At 40.0% G+C, this 19,330-nt stretch overlaps 1 protein-coding gene across 1 annotated transcript in view; it reads right to left on the bottom strand.

Annotated features, from left to right (window-relative positions):
- The window catches only part of SCN9A (sodium voltage-gated channel alpha subunit 9), a 165,254-nt gene extending 157,595 nt beyond the window's left edge, over window positions 1–7,659 (bottom strand). The window contains exon 1 of the mRNA XM_020874124.2: window positions 7,385–7,659. The gene's annotated coding sequence lies outside the window, so the exon portion shown is untranslated. The remainder of the gene's footprint in view (window positions 1–7,384) is intronic.
- Between the last annotated feature and the right edge of the window lie 11,671 nt (window positions 7,660–19,330).

The raw sequence follows: 19,330 nt of genomic DNA, 5'->3' as shown, positions 1-19,330 counted from the left end.
CACACATTTTATTCACTGATTTATAAATGCAAAGTTATACTCTGATAATTGAATTAGTAGAGGAAGTCTGATTTCATACATAAGTGAGAAATTTCATGTATGCTTTTTTAAAAATTCTTATCACAGTAGATATTATTTGTTGTAAGATCACTAATAGGACATCTGACAGGTCACCTCCACTGACCTGCTCTCTATTAATGCAGAATTCTGATGGATCAGGTTGAAAGTCATAAATAAAGTGTAACTGGATGGTTAAATTCTTGATCTTTGAATGCCTCTCTCATGTCTTCCTACTGAGAAGTTCTTACATATTTCATATAAACTATTTGTAATAGCTTGTAGTTGAAAACTTTACCAGCAAGTGTTATAAATGCAGTGGTCCTATGTTTGAGATGTATAACTATACTATCATTAAAAAGTCAGGATAAAGTGCATTGTTAGTATTCACTGAAACAGGATTAAATGTAGAATTAACAATCATAAACTTTAGATGTTGCAACATTTGTATTCAAAATATAATGGGTAAATTTTGACTATAATATACTGTTACCAAATGTCTAGCCAACATTACTGAACACTTCCCTAAAATGTGAGACACTAAAATGCCTGTTGCTAATATATATATTTTAACCTAATTTGTACAGCCACCCTGAGAAATGGACACTATCAATTTTATAGTAAATTTGATCTGAGAAGTGAAAGCATTTGACTAGGGCTTACCTGGTGGCTCAGACAGTGAAAAATCTGCCTGCAATGCTGGAGACCTGGGTTCGATCCCTGGGTCAAGAAGATCCCCAGGAGAAGGGAATGGCTACCCACTCCAGTATTCTTGACCAGAGAATCCCATGGACAGAGGAGCGTGGTGGGCTACAGTCCATGGGGTTGCAAAGAGTTGGACACAACTGAGCGACTAACACTTTCACTTTTCAGCATTTGACTAAGATCATATGTTCCACAAGGGAGATATCTAGAAAACAATTCTTTCACTACACTAATGTAAACACAAATTTATTCCTCTGTGTTTTCAACACATTATACAGTATTTTACAAAGATTCTGAATTATAGGAGAGACAATATGAATTTCCAAAAGAGATTCTTTGCATAGTCATTCCACAAACATTCATTCCTGAAAGTCTGTCAGATGATCTCTCGGGATTATAAGAAGCTGAATATTCATTGGAAGGACTGATGCTGAAGCTGAAACTCCAATACTTTGGCCACCTGATGCAAAGCACTGACTCATTTGAAAAAATTCTGATGCTGGGAAAGATTGAAGGGGAGGAGGGGGGACAACAGAGGATGAGATGGTTGGATGGCATCACTGACTCAATGGACATGAATTTGAGTAAACTCCGGGAGTTGGTGATGGACAGGGAAGCCTGGCGTGCTGCAGTCCATGGGATCGCAAAGAGTTGGACATGACTGAACGACTGAACAGAACTGTTTCCAGTTGACCCCTGATGATGACATTTCTTTTCTCCCTACTTGAATTACCATAATTTGTCCAGGATAACAAGAATATATATATTATGCTGGAGGAGGGAGGTCATTTCAACTTTGTAAAATTTGTTCCATGAAAGGATTACCTATAAATATTGGGCCCATAAAATTTACCTATAAGCAATATTAACTCTATACCATCACCCAGAGAAAGTAAAAGCATAATTTACCAATAAAATATTTTACTTATTCCATTTAAAACATATGTATAGTTAGCAAATCATCCTACTTGAAGCCCTAAAGGAAGCAGCTCCATTGAACTTGAAAGAATGAACATTTAGTGGAATATAAGTCATACATAAGGAGATATTTTATTACCAAACAACATTTCTCTTGTTTTCCCAGGTTATATTTTTATGTATCAATATGAATATGTACTATTTACTTCTATTTGCTTCTTTTTTGAACTTGTAAATCATAGGCCCTGAAGAAGTTGACATTTTTAATTACATTGAATGACTGATACAGTTGGCAGACACTACATACCAAGAAATTGCCCCAATTAAAAAAAAAAAATCAGATGACACAAGAAGTTTGGTTTGGCATATAACACAAAGATTTCATTAACCATCTCTATAGAAATGTCTTTGTATTTTAATACATCTATCTAATCTTATTAATTCTTCTTAGAGGCTCAATTTTCTAATTATTTGTATAAATACTTTGGCCTAACAGTGGAGCAAAATTTGTATTACTGTTTAGAAGATGAAATGTAAGAGAGAAAGGGAAAGAAAAAGACATTCATTTCAGGGAAGGGATGGTAATTTAATGATAACGTAAATGCACCCACTCCCTTCAAGAGTGAACAATTTCCAAGTGAACAATCATAGGTGCAATTAAAGTTTTATCATACGTTGATAAATGATTCAGACAGCTTTGTAAAAAATCCAAAGAGACGTTTTAAAGAAAGTTGTGATCAATAATGGCAGTCTCTCAAACACCTGACACAACAAAAGGAAATTATAAAATGAATAGCAATGAAATTACAGTTAAAGTAATGGTATAATTTAACAACCATATATGGCTTTTGGCTCCAGGTTATATTATTCTAAAAATCCAAAGGTATTTCCTATATTAAAAAGCAGCAATGACAGAATTTCTTTTCACTTAAAATACAGTTATTTTAAAGAGAAAAGAAAAGAGAATGACTTTCTCAGTGAGACTAAAAAGATACAGAATAATTCAGTTCTCCATATAATATCAATTCAAATTTGTTTGCGGCAGATGATATTTATTGGCACTCTTTGAGACATTCCCTCCCCCTTCCCCTCTTTCATGGTCTGGCATTTTTCCTCACCACTCAAAGGTTTCATTCCTCCAAACTTCATTCTACTTTTAGGTGCCCAAGGCTGATGGTTTTCCCTGTTGCCTAAAGCCACTGCCTTCCAGCTACACAGAGAAGGAAAAGTAAGTTAAACCTTCGATGAAGAAATTTCATTCTGCAGGATGGCGAGACACCAACTGTTCTCTCGTATTCCACAAAAGTAATCTACCCACCTTTTTTGAACGTGCTCTTATAAATTCCCGTAAGAAAAATCATTTTCATACAATCTTAGGATATCCATTTCATTATGACCTTGCCATCCTAAATAGTAACCTAATCCTACACAGCTCCGAAGAAGGAAGCCTAATAACTAAATGTGGGAATGAATTAGTTAATGTAGGATATGTAAAATGGACGCCTAACTTCAATGAGTGCACAGATGCACTCCAATACATTACAACAACCCCACTGTACAACCATAAGGGCAAATTTAACAAAATCCCTAGTGACAATTCATGAAGTAGTTCAGTTCTTCAAGAAGAAACACGACTGCCCAATTCTTTACCAAAAACAAACAAATGGTTGATCACTTGCAAGACAAAAATATCATTAATCAAAGCTAAGTGCCTACTTGAAAGCTAAATTTTCAACCAAATGTTACTATAAAAACTTATTTTTCATTTAATATCATTATGTATAGGCTCAGAAAAAGAGGGGGCTTATTGCCACACAAATTGTGGGCATGCACACACACGTGTGTGTGTGTGCATAAACTGCAGTATAATTACAATGCTATCATTAACCAACAAGCATTTTGAAGCCCACTCTTCTATCCAGGAAAATCCCATGGACGGAGGAGCCTGGTGGGCTGCAGTCCATGGGGTCTAAGAGTCGGACTCGACTGAGCGACTTCACTTTCACTTTTCACTTCCATGCATTGGAGAAGGAAATGGCAACCCACTCCAGTGTTCTTGCCTTGAGAATCCCAGGGATGGGGAAGCCTGGTGGGCTGCCATCTCTGGGGTTGCACAGAGTCGACTGAAGCGACTTAGCAGCAGCAGCAGCTCCTATCCCCAAAATAGTGATGGATCTTCCTAGGTTAGCCCACAGTGTCTGTCTGAGTCTTCCTAGTGAACATTTTGGGTTTGTGAGATAATTTGCCCCTTGAGTCTGGAGTAAACACAAATTTGGATCATGTGGGCACCAATCTATGACCTCCACTTCATTTGATTATACTTCCATCCACTGAGCCCACTGTTCTCATTCATTATGAAACAAGATTTTAAATTTAGTGATTACAAAGCGAGTCTCAAATCCTGGTGAAAGATGTAGATTTAAACCTAATAAGGTCATCATTGTATATTATGAGTCACTTGCACTAAAGTCATAAAATCATTGGATTATGCACTCCAATGTGTCTTTAAAATACATTTTAATCCAGTTGTGGTTACTGCCTTTTTAGGGTGTGTTATAATACACTTCCCTTTGAATACCTAAAGCCTACACTGCTGAGAGATGGGAATACATCTCAAGATATTTTAATTTTACCTCTTCAGAATCATAGTTCTGCATTGTAAACTTACCAGATGCTCAACAAAGAAAGAAGTGGAATCCTAACATGCTTAAGTTTACAGGGTTACTGAACTCTATGGTGAAATAAGTCTTATCTTTGTTCATAACTATCAAGAACCCCCTACTTCCCCACTGCAGGTATGACTCTGGAAGCAGGGTCAGCAAGAAAGATATGGTGTCCATTCATTTGGAGCATCCAATACATAAAACCACAAAATATACAGATCTACAAAATACCAGCATGCTGTAATAATCACTATGGAGGAAACAAACAAGGTACCAAGACAGAAACAAATATGTAATGTCTACTTTTGACAAGGAGATCAAGGATGATCTCTATGAAGGAGAGACCTTTGAGCTGAGGTTGTAAGTCTGCAAACAAGCTAGACATTTAAATAGAGGAAGGAACAGTCCAGGCACTGGGAACATTTGAAAAGCCCTTAGGGAGTGAAACTGCTTCTTGTGTTTCAGGTACTAAAAGACCAGGGTGGCTGGAGCACATAAATGAATGGGAGATGCGCTCAGAGAGGTTGTAGCGGAGGGCCAGATTAGACAGTGAGCTGGATGCTAACAGAAGAAATGTGTTGATAATCCATTGTTGTGTTTCTGCATTTATTCCTTTTTTCTTTGTAGTTATGATCCACTGAATGTTCTTAAGGGGCGACACAATGGTGTTGCTTTCTTGGAGAGGTAATCACAAGGGAGCAAACTCTGGAAGTAGAGAGGTTGCATCAAGGCTGTAGCATGAATCCACGAAAGTCATAATCATGCCACAAATCTGGTGGCAGGGTAGATAAAGAAAGCAGGGTGGAAGAGGTACAACTGAGAAGTATAATTGGATAGAGATGCATTAGATCAAAATATGGACTGATTAGGGATGAAACGCTATGAGGAGGAAGAGAAGGGAGTAAATACTTGGTGAATGGTAGAACCATTAATTCAGATGACAAAGACTAGGGAAAAGGATCTGAGACAGAGTTTTAGGGAAAATCATACATTGTTACCATTATGACATTCAGAATGACCCATTCATAGCTCTAAACTTTAAGTTCCTTTACAAGGTTAGAAAAAACAGCATATCATTCTTCCCAGTACTTCACACTCTTTCACATATCTAATAGGCATAGATATTAGATAAATATTTTTATTATTCATGAAAAACACAACATTCTACTTTTTCCTTGCCGCAGAGAAAGTTGGTCCGTCACATTAAATAGGGTGAATAGGATCCCAGAGATTCCACCTCTGAATTTCTTACTTTCTCTTTGCTGCCAGAAGTCTCCTCAGCAACAGGTAGCAAAAACACAGAAGCACTACCACAGCAGGGCTCCCATGATAACCTCCTGGTCCTAGGAGAGCAGGAGGCTGCTCTTGGCAGAGACACAAACCTGACTCATCTTTCCTCCATAAAAGCATCAGGTACCTTGTAAGCCCTAACCTGTACCGTAGGAATCATGGCATACCATACACCGGCTTCTACAATAATATGTCACCATGTCCCTCGATCGCACAACGGTTCACCTTCAAAAGGGGACCTCTAAATAGACAGGTACTTAAACCATCTACAAAATACAAAACTTATCTGAAGCTATTGTCATTTGCTTAACACAGGGCACATCCTTCATTATATCATAAGACATATTTTGTCCAGCATTTTATTGTGAATAAGCTGTTCTAGCAATTATGGTTATCCCATATATAGAGCTCAAATAAGACAAGCTTTCAAATAATTAATAACATTGTTAAAATGTTAAACAAAGATTAAATAAATAAAGATTAACAACTTAGTTTCTAAAAAAATGAATTCTAGTTTATATTTTTTAAATGATGGAAAATAATTTGAAGACTTCAATAAAATGGGCTATTGAATAATTGGACGTGGTTTGCAGATTATATATAGATAAGTCTTATGGATATTAAAGCAAAAATCATGAACATATATTTTAAATTACCAAGAGAAAGAAAAAAGGACAGTACCTTTCTCCTGCCATGTAGAACCAAGAGAAATAGACAAGAACAATAATTGTGTTTCTGAAAAAACTTGAACCTTTTAATACTGACTTCACAACAACAAATGAAAATCCATCATCCTTTTAAAAGCCTTCGTTGATCTGGTATTTATCTTACTGAAGTGAGCTTTTTAAAACTTCCCCTTAAGCTTCTCTCACATAAAAATTGCTCTTACCTTCAGAGCCGATATAAATTACTTCGAACGCTGCTACTATAATAAAAAAAAACTAAAATTATTTCAAACGCTGCTAATATAAACACTAAAATAATGAGAAATCTTTGCTATAATCACCAAAGTTGGCACTGAAGTTTCTAGTTTGTTAATCTCGTTTTGAGGTTTGCATTTCAAAGAAGTAACGAAAACAATTATTTTCTTCTAAAAACTAAATGATAGTTTCAGCTTTAGTCGATAAAAAGTTAAAAATGATTCTGAAACCCATCTGAATTTCACTAACAAAATGCACATTCGTTTGAAAAGAAAATAAACTGCCCGGAGAAATAAGGCTAAGCCTCCCGTCAATCATCTGTGTTTATGTGCTCGGAAGGGGTGCGGCGCATCCTTGCCAGCCTACAGGTAGTGTCAGTTCTGCGGGTTCGGCACGCTCACCTTTGCAAATGGGAAACAGAACACATGTTTTTTGCTCCTAAAGAATATGACCTAACCCTGAAACCGAAACCCATCCGGCGACTCAGCTACCGTAGACAGAAGAGAAATAACAGTGGCCATTCGGTACAGCGGCTCTGCCTTTCCACATTTTCAGGATCTGGCAGCAAACCCACACTGTCAAAACTGGCAAAAGACCGACCTTGCAAGGGAAACAGCTGCCTTTCCAGCTCCCCTTTGTCCAGTCGCTGGCACCTCCTCGCCTAACTTCTCCCCGCTCTACTTCCAGGTGGCGTTAATGCCAGGTGGCCCAAACCCCAGAGACGCGAAAACGGACACAGGTGGGTGTGGCGCTTGAGCAGAGGACTGGCGAGAGACGGACTGGCGGCCTCCGTCCCCGCCACACCAGAGGAGCAAGAGAAAAGGCACGTACCTGCCGCCGTGCCCGCCGATCATGCCCACCCAGTGCGCCCGCAGAGTCTGGCCCCGGGGAGGGCGCGGGCTTCAGGGACCCTTCCTGTCCCCCGGCGTCCCCTCCACTGCTGCCGCGCCCTCTTTCTCTGAGCTCCTGTTGCGCGGCCGGCGCCTGCCACTACCCGCCGCTGGCACCCAAGCTAGCCCAGCCCCAATTCCGGAGCCCGCGGAATTGGAAACCAGACACTCGCCTGGCGAACGCCGGCGAGGGCCAGCCGGGCGACTGCGCCCCTCTTTCCGGGGCGCGCCCAGAAAGGCGGCGGCCCCGCCCCGGAGCTCCGGCCCCTCCTCGCTCCCCGCCCCTGCCCCACCCTCGCTCGGCGCAGCCCTCCGCTCCTGCTGGGGGCGCTGGGCGGGGACCCGGGCGGGGGCCAGCCCCGACCTCCGTGTTGGAGATGCCACTTGCTCTCCATTGTCCTCCAGGAGAGAGCCGAGGAGGGGGTCGCTCGACTGCGCACCCTCACCTACCCCATTGGTTGGGGCGTGAATGTGTGTGAGTGTGTGCGTGTGCGTGTGTGTGTGTGTCCCTCCAACTGCCAGGAGAGTCCTTCCCTTATTTCACACCGCCCCATCACCCTTTCCACTCTTCCTGCTTTGCTGAATCGGCTAACGTTTCCGAGAAGACACTTGACGCAGAGCGAGAGAAAGAACTACGGGCAGAGGAGGTGGAGACCGATGGCAGTGACCCCGCCAGTCCCTCCTGGGCCTCGAGCCCCGAGGATTCAATACTGGGAAGCCGTTCCCTCCCTGGGAGTTGGCCCACGGAGTCTGTTGGGGGGGATGGTGGCGCGCAAGACCTGTCTCTAGGCTGCGATTTTTCCTTTCTCTTTTATAATAGATCGATCGGGCTACCGAGACTTCCAGGCAAGCAAAGAATGCATTTCCTTTCAAAGGTGGAGTGAGGAGCCCAGGTCGCCCTGGGTGGGGAGGGAGACTTAGCGCACAGGGTCCCTTTCCCGACCTGGGACCCGCTCATCTGGATAGGCCATCAGTCATATAGGTTCTGACTTTCGGAGCTGGGTAGGAGCAATTGTGAAAAGAAATCTCTATAAATCATTGTGTACGGTTGCATGTGTGCGCGCGCGCGTTTTCTACAACAGCCTGTTGGGAGGAAGAAGGATGCAAACAGAATCGAATTATCTTTCTCAAAGAGAAACGGGAAATTTCCACCAAGGAGGAAACTGGAAGGATTTTTGACGTTGTGGCAAAGTGGATCCCGGCCTTAAAAAAGAGATAGATCGCCTTGCTATGTAAATATGAATGATGGCATTTGCAGCTTTAGTGTAATTTACTTCCATACCTTCTAATATGGAGATGATAACCTAGTGGTAAACACACAGAATTTCAAGCCCCAGGATTTACTTTTCTGGGCGGCTTACTGAGCTTCAGAGATTTGCCCTTTGGACCTTAGCTGTCAAGTTTGTGACGCTTTCAGTTGAAGAGTACATTCGGCCACTTGGGGCTAATACTCAATGCCACTTCGTGACCAAGTCACTTTCTCTTCATTATTTGCAGATAGAGGAAAAAGAATTAACTGTAGTAGGAGTGATAGCCTTTTTGACTAAATGCAGTAAAGTCACTGTCTTTTCTTACTACCTTGAAGTCCCCCTTCAACTAAATTGTCTGATGCACAGTCACTGAGATGTAAAATTAGCTCAACCAACCATTTCTCTATAGTTCCCTGACACCTAATCTGGGTTTCATTAGGGAATAATCCATATGATATTCAGAATAATTAGAGCCCAGAGACTTTCAAACTCATGTTACTTTTTCCTCAAGAAAATGTAAATTAGAACATACAGACTCTAGCTGATTAAGACAAAGAAATAATGACCAATGCCTATGAGATGATTAAATTTATTAATATGATTAAGAGGAATTTTGGTCAAATTCCGTAGTACTCAAAGCCTTTAAGAAGCAATCAAGAACAAACCAAAGTACCATGCTATAAAATATAAAGTGAGTTTATTGGATTTGTATTTCCTAGAGATGATATAAAATCAAGACAAAAAGAGTCAAGATGAACTGATAAATGATGGCACCATATAGGAAATTAGAGTCAATTTTGGTGGTTAATGTCATATAACACTGTCCAGAAAACCTCTCTTGGGATAGTGATGAAGTACTAGGCTAGGTGATTCATTGGTTTGATGAAGTATAGCTGTTTTTCTTCATGGTAAAAAACAGTTCTCCTCACTTGTGTGGTAGGAAAGGGATTTAGTATCCCTCTCCCCCTGCCACTAAGAAAATAATATATACCATGCTTTGACAATGAGTGCATACCATACTTTGCCACTGTAGGAGTCCCTTCACTATACCTAGGTTCTCATTGGGAGTCTTAAAAAATAAAACCTCCTTGGTGTGTATGAGGGGTCCCTGGTGAGAGTTTGCCTGTGAATTTATTTGCAAAATATGGTGTGTATTATTCATTCTTTTTCTAATTCTGCTTCATCTCCCAACTATTTAGTTACCATACATCTATTTAGTTCACGTACCCTTTTCAGTCTCACAACCTTTTTGTAATCTCTTGCCTTTAGTCCTTGCTGTTTGTGTTTTTATTGTTCTTCTGGCAGTGCTGGGATTATTATATTTTTGTCTCTGCCTAAATTCAGAAAGTGATCATCTGAGTCCCTATTCAATATTACCTTAAATGCCCCTAAGAATTCACCAAATATTCAGTGATGGTGTTATATGTAGATATAACTAGATAATGTCATTGAAAAGGTTAAAAGGTAGGCTTGAATTGTAGGAGGCAGAGAAGAGCCTGGCTGTACCAGCCAGCAACCAATTAAGTCTTAAACTATTCACAATTGATCTTCTATAATTTAGGTAGAAAAAAGTAGAGATGTTTGTATTTTGCAATTACTAACATTAGTCCTCAAAACCAAAGCAAAAAAGAATTGTTTTACTTTGGGCTGCCCGGGTGGTTCAGCGATAAAGGATCTGCTACAGGAGAAACCGGTTCAGTCCCTGGGTTGGGAAGATCCCCTGGAGGAGGGCATGGCAACCCACTCCAGTATTCTTGCCTGGGGAATCCCCATAGACAGAGGAGCCTGGCAGGCTACAGTCCATAGGGTTGCAAAGAGTCGGACATGACTGAAGTAAATTAGCACCCACACACAACATGGAAATCTACACATTTGACTTTTTCACAATTGCCACTCCAATTTTCAAAACTATAGAAGTTTCTGGAGAAGATGTAGGCAGCAATGTGAGACAATAAACTAAGCAATGTAGTACTGGCAGACTTTGCTTTTTCTCATTAAATAGGATTAGAAATATATTTCTTTTCTAGTATGTGCTAATGACAGTACTCTAATTTGAGATAAGGCCATTACAATGTCGTAAAAATGGGAGAATACAGCTACAAGTTTTTCTGTATACATAGCTAAAAAGTAGGGTTCAAAAGTAGTTTCAAAGTAAAATTATAAAGGTCTAGAAACATGATGCAATATGCAAGGGCTTCCCAGGTGGCTCAGTGATAAAAAATCCATTTGTCAAGCAGGAGTGCGTGCATGCATGCTTATTCACTTCAGTGGTGTCTGACTCTTTGCGACGCCATGGACTGTAGCCTACCAGGCTCTCTCTGTCCTTGGGATTCTCCAGGTAAGAATACTGGAGTGGATTGCCATGCCCTTGGCCAGGGGATCTTTCTGGCCCAGGGATCCAACCAGCGTTTTCCTGCATTGCAAGCAGATCCTTTACCACTGGGGAAACCTGCCAAGCAGGAGATACAGGTTCAATTCCTGGATAGGGAATATGCCCTGGGGGAGGAAATGGTAACCCACTCCAGGATTCTTGCCTGGAAAATCCTATAGACAAAGGAGCCTGGCAGGCTACAGTCCATGAGGTGGCAAAGAGACACAATTTAGCAACTGAGCGCAGACATACACAATATACAAAGAAGAGCTTAGACATAATCTGGAGTAATAAGCATTATTTATGTATATGCATATAAAATTACGCATAATGAAACAGCAGGAGAAAAGCAGTTTCCTAAAAATGTGTCAGCTTCAGAATGTTTGCTGATCTAATTTTATATGGTCTTGGCCTTCGTGCCAGGACTAGAAATAATTTGCATTCCTGCAGGGAACATGTAAAGACCTTGTTACATGTGAGATACTGGTAGAATTCTTAGAAGAGTATTAATTGTCTTAGTAGTGGGGCTAAATTAGTTTTAAAGTTGCTCCAGATTTACACCAACAAAGCTTAAAAGCAAGATTTGAAAGAATACAACTGGTTTCAACTTGCTAAAATGCTAGCCAGAATCAAATTAAACGCTTTCTGAAGGACCTAACAACGTAAAATTATCACTGACTGGCATTCATTTAAAAAAATTATCACACTTGCAAAGAAGGAAAATATGAACTGTAACTAGCAGAAAAGCAAATTAACAGGAACAGACTCAAAAATTATATAGATGATGGAATTAACAGATTAGTACATTATATTCCACATTTATGTGTGCTTTGCATGCCCTAGATAGTAGAAAAAAATCTGAGCATACACAAAATACAAACTGTTCTCTCCTTAAGCATTCATATGAGATAAATGTTATATCTACTGCCACCTGGTGTTCAAAATAAGTCAAATGTTACAGAAACGTAATCTTTTATACTGTTTTCTTTTTCTTCTTCTATTTTTGTTTTTTAAGTAGTTTTTTAAGAGAAACTTTAAGTTACAACAAAACTGAAAGGGAGATACAGATCTTTCTCATATACACCCTGCCTCCATACATGTCCAGCATGTTTGTTCTATCTAAGCAAAGGAGAAAAGAAGCATAGAACAAACTTTTCTCCATGAGATCTTTCTTTCCTTCTTTTTTCTTTTTTCTCCTTACTTCCTTTATTTCTTTTGTGGGTGAGAGTATTTATACCAAATTCTCTCAAATTTATTTATCTCCATTACTATTCCCATTCTCTTAGCTTGAGTGGCGTGAACTTTTATCTGGGTTATATAAACAGTATACACGTTGCTTTTTCAGCTTCAGCACTACCAATTCTAATTCTCTACAGTCCCTATTTACCAAGTGGCCTTCAGGATGAAGGTCAAATTTCTTAACTTAGGTTTTACCTCCAACAGGAACACTTTCGCTCTTGTGCTTTCCTCTAAAGAAGCAGTCTGCCCCAATACCTATGCTAGACTCACCCCTGTCATCGTCCAGCTCTTAGATGTCACATTCTCTAAGGCCTGCTTGCAGTGCTAAGGATGGATTTAATTCCCCTCCTCCCTACTTCCATTATACCCTGAACTTTATCAAAACATTTATCCCATTTTATTGTAACTGTTTGTTTGGGTGCCAACGAAACCTTCCCAATGAAGTGATGCTTTAGCCGGACTTGGGAGGCTGTTCATGAATTAGTCAGGTGGATGGAGTTGAGGATAAAGGCCTTCCAGGAAGAAGGAATATTCCTGTGCAGCTGCAGATGACTTCACTTTCAGTTTGAAGGAAATTTAGGAAGCATTTGGGCCAATGATAGAACATAAACCAAGAGGGAAGGAGGCATGTGGTCATAAAAGGTCTTGAATGTACACTAATAAATTGTCTGGACTTAATCCAGAAGGGTGACATTCTCAGTGTTTTGAAAATATGAATTATCATCAGCATATTTGATTTGTAGAAAAACAACTTATATTAAAAAAAAAACACACATTACTCTGGCAACACTGGGAAGGACAGTTTAAATAATCATACAGAGGAGAAAAAATAAAGACCTAAAGAAACTAATGAAGTAAAAATGGAGCAGTATAGTCAGAACTCATAGTTTGTTTTTTTTCCTTTAAGTAGAATTTTTTTAAATACATATTTATTGAATTCAGACAGGAGAATAGATTGAGATATTTATGATAGATCAAAAGTTTTTGACATGAGTGGCAATAGATGACAATGTTGATTTTATTAATAACCCTCTGCTACTCGCCAAGAGTATTATAAGAGGAATAGACTTAATGTGAGAATTAGATGACTAAGAGATACTGGGGGACATCCAGGTGGAAGTGTTCAGGAAGAAATCTGGATGTGTGGACTCAACATAGTATTGTCATTTTTAAAAATCCCAAATATGATATTTAAAACCTATATTTTAACACCAAAGGAGTACACAGAACATAATCTCGAAAAAAGTGTTTTTGATAGGAGTCACAACTCAATTTTATCTGGCAACCTCACTTTGCTCATATCATTTTCTTGACTTATGCTTGTCACTTCGCTGCTGCTGCTAAGTCGCTTCAGTAGTATCCGACTTTGTGCAACCCCAAAGACGGCAGTCCGCCAGGTTCCTCTGTACCTGGGATTCTCCAGGCAAGAATACTGGAGTGGGTTGCCATTTCCTTCTCCAATGCATGCATGCATGCTTGCTAAGTCACTTCAGTCGTGTCCGACTCTCTGCAACCCCATGGACAGCAGCCCACCAGGCTCCTCTGTCCACAGGATTCTCTAGGCAAGAACACTGGAGTGGGTTGCTATTTCCTTCATGCTTGTCACTTTAGGGATCCACATTTGGCAACAAAACACAGAGAAGAGAACCAAACAAATATCCAGTGTACCCCATCCAGTGTATCACAGGGTGTCTACATAGTGGATGTTGTGGCACGTTTCTCATCCTCCAGGAAAAATAAACTAATCCCTGAAATCAGAAGATGTATGGATTCCTCATGGCTTATAGCTGTGGTCCTATATGGGAGTTATCCTTGAATGAAGGAAGAAGCCTAACTCAAGGTGTGGCCCCTCCCCAGAGGCAGCCCATATTCCAATGACTGGTTCATGGAAGGGTACATAGACCCAGTCGCTTTGCCTGGATAAAGGGGAGTAAGTGCCCTAAGTTGCCTGAGGCTGCTCCTGCAACTGCACTAAGATTCAATTTCTTTTGCCCAGCCCGTCTTCCTTTATTTCTGCTCAGCTATGATTCCTGAGATGACTTCCCAACGAGCCTCCATACTACTCTTTATGCCTGATTCCTCTGTCTCAAAAGAGTCAGTACTGCACAGAAATGTTGAGGAAAGTGGAGCCAACTGCCCTGTTGTATTATTATGGGGAAACTGAGAGTTTGAAGAAAGTATTTTTCAGTCTGTATCATCTGGCAGTATTTCTGACTTTTCCCTGGAAGTCAGAGATTCAAAGCATTGGAGACAAGGGAGTGAATTGGCTATTTGTTAGAGGTATAAGTGTTTGGGAGACTGTAGACCCCTTCAAGCCAGATAGATACCTGCTTACAATGAGGGTGTAGACTGGAGGTTTTGATCCCCGTTATAGAGAAGTCAGAAGTTGAGGACACATGAAAATGCCTAATGAATTTGTATCAATCATGGGCCAACAGTGACAACCTCTTGTTTGGAGAGTCTGTTACTATTTATATTACTCCTTACCATAGACTTTGTTCAACTCAGTTCAGTTCAGTCACTCAGTCGTGTCCGACTCTTTGAGACCCCATGAACCGCAGCATGCCAGGCCTCCCTGTCCATCACCAACTCCCGGAGTCCACCCAAACCCATGTCCATTGAGTCAGTGATGCCATCCAACCATCTCATCCTCTGTCGTCCCCTTATCCGCCCACCTTCAATCTTTTCCAGCATCAGGGACTTTTCAAATGAGTCAGTTCTTCACATCAGGTGGCCAAAGCATTGGAGTTTTAGCTTCAGCATCAGTCCTTCCAATGAAAATATTCAGGATTGATCTCTTTTAGGATGAACTGGTTTGATCTCCTTGCAGGCCAAGGGACTCTCAAGAGTCTTCTCCAACAACACATTTCAAAAGCATCAATTCTTCGGCATTCAGCTTTCTTTATAGTCCAACTCTCACATCCATACATGACTACTGTAAAAACCATAGCCTTGACTAGACAGACCTTTGTTGGCAAAGTAATGTCTCTGCTTTTTAATATGCTGTCTACGTTGGTCATAACTTTTCTCCCAAGAAGTAAGTGTCTTTTAATTTCATGGCTGCATAGACTTTGTAGTGTGATTAAAAACATGGAGTGTCTTCCCCAACTCAAATGATGCACAGATTATCTGGACTTAATAAGTACAGATGATTTTCACTTCAGGTTCTTATCAGAGAATGTATTACATTCTGTAATGCAAAATCATTGTTGAAAGGAAGGGGATACTGTCCTAATATTTACCTGTTGTACCCTAAAATATATATCTGAACTAGACCATCAGAGAACTGTAAACTGAGATCCAATTGATATAAATGCTTTTTCTGATCTCTTAGGCCACTAGCCCACATTGAGGGTTGTTATCATAAAGCATCAGCCTCATGGGAACTGGGGAAGGAAGAGGATGGTGACAGAAGGCTGAAATGATGGCCATTGGCTAATTGTAGCTTTTAATGATCTACCCTACAGGCTTTTTGGAAATCTCCCAAATTATACATATTTGGAAAATGATCTGTGTCGTTAAGCTGGGTTGGCAAGGACATTATAGTGCTCAAAAATGAACAACATAATGGCTGCACTTTGATTGACTTATTTTGTTTTACATTCTTGTAACAATCACTTTGCTTTCTATCCTTTTTTTCCCCAGTGATTTAACTTTGCAGTAGCTACTTATGAGCCGAAGAGTCCTGCTATCTTATCTTGTTTCTATCCTACATTTGAGTTCAGACTCTCTATACCTAAACAAAGCTAAACAGCTTTGTCAGAGTCAGATATTAAAGAACATATTTCCTTTTTAAAAAAGATGACAGGATAAAATATACTGTTGTGTTTAACTCATGAAACTCGTGAAAGGATGAAGTGTACTGTAGTGTTTAAAAAACCTAGGCTTTAGGGGCAGGTGAAGGTTGTCAATTGTGTTATTATGAAAAAGTTTTTTAAACACTCTATGCCCTAGTTCTCTCCTTATGGAAATAGTAACACCTGTCTTGTATGAGTCTGTAAAGATTTCGTTAGACCATGTCTATACAAAGCGCTTATGACTAGGCTTGTCATGTAAAACTGATAGTTAATGCTCAATGAAAAATAGATGAATAAATAGAGCAATAGCTAAGTTTTTGAGGCAGTTGGCACACAGTCACATTTAATCCTGAATACAATCCAAGTGTTAAGGATTTTTACTGTTCCTATTGAACAGATAAGGAGACTAGGGGCATATCTTAAATAATTTTCTACACAAATAATAAATGATGCTATACCACCTCTTCTGAGTTGAAACAAAAATCAACAACCAAAGAGGTAGGGAGGAGAAGAAGAGGGAGAAAGAGGAAGGGAAGGAGGAAGAAACAGGAGTAGGGAGGTACAAAGAAAGAAAGAGAGATAGAAAGGAGAAGCAGTTTATCTCAGATTGTTGGAACATGAAGTACTTCTTTTCATTTCAATGGCCTTTGACCATGCAGCTTTCTCTGACTGGAAAGGCAGCCTCATTCTTTGTGTAGATAATTCTTTTCAACCATTATTTCTCAATTTGAAGCCAATTCTCAACTTCTAAGCCTGGGTCAGGTTCTCCCTGCCCTATGCTTTGTACTTTTCTTTCATCACATTTTGCACAATTGTAATTAATTTTCTATTTTTCAGCCTAGCCTGCTAGACCATAACTCTATGGGGAAAAAAGGAATATATGTATCCTATTTATAGTTGTTAGTTGTTTTGTCTCAAAGTCGTGCCCAACACTTTGCAACTCCAGAAAGTGAAGCCCACCAGGCTTCTCTATCCATTAGATTTCCCAGACAATAGCACTGGAGGGGTTGCCATTTCCTTCTCCAAGGGATCTTCCTGACCCAGAAATCGAACCTGCATCTCCTGCATTGGCAGGTGGATTCTTTATCCCTGAGTCACCAGGGAAACACTCTATTTATTACTATACCTTAATGCTAAAGATGTCTGGTACAGAGAAGAAGTTCAAATGTTGAATGAACGAATGTAATAATAAAGAAGAAACTGTAAATGAATGTGGGGCTGATGGTGATAAAATATTTTATCAAATAGCATGTGCAAACATGGAAGGCAGAAATAAATGGGGCGTTGAAATTATGACAATCTATTTGATTACTTTCGTGTATGACACTGAAGCTGAAGCTCCAATACTTTGGCCAACTGAAGCAAAGAGTCAACTCATTGGAAAAGACTCTGGTGCTGGGAAAGACTGAGGGCAGGAGAAGGGGGTGACAAAGGATGAGATGGTTGGATGGCATCCCCAACTCAATGGACATGAGTATGAGCAGACTCCCAGAGATAGTGAAGGACGGGGAAGCCTGTCCTTCCCTGTGATGCAGTTCATGGGGTCACAAAGAGTCAGACACAACTTAGCAACTGAACAACAACAGTGAGGAAAGGAATGAATGAAAGTGAAGTGGAAAAGATAAGCAGAAATAAATCATGGAGGGACTTTTATGACATGCCAAGGAACTTAGACTTTATCTTGTCTGTGATTGGCAATCAGATTGCTGTTATCTTAAGAGGAGTTTGATTCATCAGTTTCTCTCTGTAGAGGATGATAGAAAATTTAAGACAATTTTCATAATGCATTTCTAACAAGTATAGGGAACCCATGAAATGAATACTTGCCTACTTAAATTTATTGCTGGTTTCATTATATCTTTCCTTCCCTTGTTTTCTTTTAGTTTCATTCCCTTCTTTCCTCGCTTTTAAAACTAAAAAATAACTAATTTCCCTAAATATTGGGATCCTTGAGTCTCTCTCTCCCAATCCAACTTCTACACTTAACCTCCTCATCCACCATATTGTAGCTCCTAAATCTTCTTTCAGGTCTTATAATCCACCAAATTTGTTCTGAGCTGTATTCCTTTCCTAGGGCTGCTGTGATAAAGTACTGCAAACATCAGATTGCCTTAAAAAAACAGAAATTTTTTCTCTCATAGTTCTGGAGACCAGATGTCTAAGAGCAAGGTGTAGGCAGTGTTGATTTCTTCTAGAGGATCTTAGGGAAGAAACTAGTTATTCCATGCCTTTCTCTTGGTTTTTGGTCATTGTTGACAGTTCTTGGTGATTTTTTGGTCTCTAAATGCTTGAATTGGTCTCTGTTTTCACATGGCACTCTCCTTGAGTATGTCTGTCTCTGTCCAAATATCCAAATTTCCCTCTTCTTATAAAGGTACCAGTCATCTCATCTCATCTCAATTTGATGGCATCTGCAAGGACCCTTTTTTACATAAAGCCACATTTATAGGTACTGGTGGTTAGGACTTGAACGTGTCTTTATCCAGGACAAAATTCAACTCTCAACACAAGCCTAGAGTTTGACTTAGCACTGGTTGTTTCCTCTGCCTAAGATGGTCTGCCTTCAGATCTTAGCATGGCTGACTCCTTGTTATCAAGTACCAGCCCAAATGTCCCTTTCTGAAATCAGTAGTGATGCCACTCCACAATGTTTCCTTCCCTGATCACATTCTATGCCTCACATCTTCTGTTTCCCAGTCAGTCTCTGTTACACCATCTGGTTTGATTTTCTTCATGTACCTTTAACTATCTGAAAGTATCTTGTACACATTTAAAAAAAATCTGTGTTCTTGTATGAATGTAATCTCTGCAAAGAGCAAGGACCTTGTCTGTTTAAATAACTACTCTAGCTCTAGGATCTAGAATAAGGTGAACACTCACAATCTCTGCTCATTGAAATTTTTATTCAGGCAGTTATTTATAGCCATAATAATAATGGATCATCTGCAGTCACAAAAATCTCAATGACATACAATAATTGGCATTTGTTGCCACAGGGATTGGATCAGTTCAGTTTAGTCAAGTTGCTCAGTTGTGTCCAACTCTTTGTGACCCCATGGACTGCAGCATGCCAGGCCTCCCTGTCCATCACCAAGTCCCAGAGCTTGTTCAAATTTCTGTCCATCGAGTCGGTGATGCCATCCAACCATCCCATCCTCTGTCATCCCCTTCTCCTCCCACCTTCAATCATTGCCAGCATCAGGGTCTTTTCAAATGAGTCAGTTCTTTGC

Source organism: Odocoileus virginianus, chromosome 13 (assembly GCF_023699985.2).
Source record: "Odocoileus virginianus isolate 20LAN1187 ecotype Illinois chromosome 13, Ovbor_1.2, whole genome shotgun sequence".
Classification (NCBI taxonomy): domain Eukaryota; kingdom Metazoa; phylum Chordata; class Mammalia; order Artiodactyla; family Cervidae; genus Odocoileus; species Odocoileus virginianus.
This window is presented reverse-complemented; position numbering and strand designations above follow the sequence as displayed.